Source organism: Cebus imitator, unplaced genomic scaffold, assembly GCF_001604975.1.
Source record: "Cebus imitator isolate Cc_AM_T3 unplaced genomic scaffold, Cebus_imitator-1.0 Scaffold18, whole genome shotgun sequence".
Taxonomy (NCBI): domain Eukaryota; kingdom Metazoa; phylum Chordata; class Mammalia; order Primates; family Cebidae; genus Cebus; species Cebus imitator.
In genome coordinates this window covers 8,604,725-8,607,078 of record NW_016107333.1, presented here as the reverse complement: position 1 = coordinate 8,607,078, position 2,354 = coordinate 8,604,725, and the positions used below count along the sequence as shown (strand labels likewise).

Sequence of the window (2,354 nt, the reverse complement as noted above, 5' to 3'; positions counted from 1 at the left end):
CTGGGTTCAGGCAATTCTCCTGCCTCAGCCTCCTGAGTAGCTGGGATTACAGGCACGCACCACCATGCCCAGCTAATTTTTTGTATTTTTAGTAGAGACGGGATTTCACCATGTTGACCAGGATGGTCTCGATCTCTTGACCTCGTGATCCACCCGCCTTGGCCTCCCAAAGTGCTGGGATTACAGGCTTGAGCCACCGCGCCCGGCCTAATGGGTGTATTTAAATATAACTGTGTCCTCGTGTGTACAGCATTTTAATTTACATAAATTATATTGCCATATATATCCCATTCTGTTTTGTTTTAATGGTTTCACTCAACACTATGCTGTTGACATCTATGTTGCTTCAGCTGGTGCAGAAAGAGCCATAAGATTCATCCACATCAGTAAATTTGGCTCTTCTCCTATGGATGGACATGCAGGTTGCCTCTAACTCTCCATAATTATAAACTACACTGAGATAAACTTCCTTGCACATGTCCCTGTCACGCCTATGGGAGAATTTCTCTCGGACATACCCAGGAAGAGAGTGGCTGGGTCCTAAGGTAGAGGTAAACTCAATTTAACCAAAACTGCCAGAATCCTCTCTAGAATGGCTGTGTGGTCTACACATACTCCAGTAAGAAATGAGCATACCTGTCTCCCCATGTTCCCCAGCACTGCGGAGTTCTCAGCTGTATCAGTCAGCTAGGGCTGCCCTCACAAGATACCACAGACTGGAAATTAAACAACACACATTCATTTTCTTGCCGTTCTGGAGGCTGAAAGTCCAAGATCAAGATGCAAATAGGGTTGGTTTCTGGTGAGGACTCTGGCTGGCTTGCAGAAGGACACCTTCTCAATGTCTCCATACAGCCTTTTCTCCACCCATGCAGAGAAAGAGATTCTGTTTCTTCTTATAAGGACACCAATCTCACCAGGTTAGGGCCACACCCTAATGACGTCGTTTAACCTTAATTAGCTCCTTAAAGATCCTATCTCCAAAGACAGTTGCATTGGGGAAGGAGAGGACACAATTTTGTCTATGACACGGTTTTTTGTTGTTGTTGTTGTTTTTTGCCATTTTGATGTATAGTTGAATGATAACTACTTGTTTTAGTTTGACTTTATCTGATGAGTGGGAAATTTGAGCGTCTTATAATTTTGTTAACCATTTTGACTTTTTTTTTTTTTTTTTTTGAGACAGAGTCTTGCTCTGTCACCCAGCCTGCAGTACAGTGGCACCATCTTGGCTCACTGCAATGTTTGCCTCCCAGGTTCAAGAGATTCTCCTGCCTCAACCCCCTGAGTAGTTGAGATTACAGGTGCGTGTCACCATGCCCGGCTAATTTTTGCATTTTTAGTGGAGATGGGGTTTCATCTTGTTGGCCAGGTGGTTTCGAACCCCTGACCTCAAGTGATCTACCCACCTTAGCCTCCCAAAGTGCTGGGATTACAGGTGTAAGCCACTGTGCCTGGCCCCGTTTTGACTTATTTGAATTCCCTTTTCTTACCTTTTGTCCATTTTTTAAATTTGCTTTTCTGTTTTTTAATCCTCTTTGATTTGAAGAGACATTACTTAATTCTTGACATTAGCCCTTTGTCAGATTTATGCATTGTGAGTATTTCTCCCAAACTGTCATCTACTAACTTTATAGGTCCTTCACTGAACAGGAATATTTTCAAGCTCATCAGTATTTTTTTTTTATAGTTTGTGTTTGGAGAGTCTTAAGACCTTGCTCCTACCCCAGACATATTCTACTTTGTTTTTTTCTAATAGCTTTATGATTTTACCTTTCACATTTAAGATTTTAACCCATCTAGAGGCCATCTTTTTGTATGTCTGTGTATGTAAGGCAGAGATTCATCTTCACGTCTCTCCATATGAGTCAGTTTCCCAAACTCATGTATTAAATAATCAAATTCCAAAAAATGGGGATTCACTTCTGAGCTCTTATGCTGTATCTGTACATCTGTTTAACGCCAATAACACAATATAGTAAATACAACATCTTTGTGAAATGCTATTTTATCTTACAGACCTGTATTCTTCCAAATGAATTTTAGAGTGTGTTACATTCCTTTAAAAAATTCATCAGGGCAGGGCGCAGTGGCTCATGTCTGTAATCCCAGCACTTTGCAGGCCAAGGCGGATGGAACATGAGGTCAGGATTTCAAGATCAGCCTGGCCAAGATGGTGAAACCTCATCTCTACTGAAAATACAAAAATGAGCCAGGCTTGGTGGTGGATGCCGGTAATCCCAGCTACTTGGGAAGCTAAAGTGGGAGAATTGCTTGAACTCGGTAGGCAGAGGCTGCAGTGAGCTGAGATTGCACCACTGCACTCCAGCCTGGGCGACAGAGTGAGACTCCAT

The 2,354-nt window shown here is 42.5% G+C and overlaps 1 protein-coding gene across 1 annotated transcript in view; it reads left to right on the top strand.

Annotated features, from left to right (window-relative positions):
- The window catches only part of BPIFA3 (BPI fold containing family A member 3), a 10,646-nt gene that overhangs the window by 585 nt on the left and 7,707 nt on the right, over positions 1-2,354 (top strand). The window lies entirely within an intron of this gene.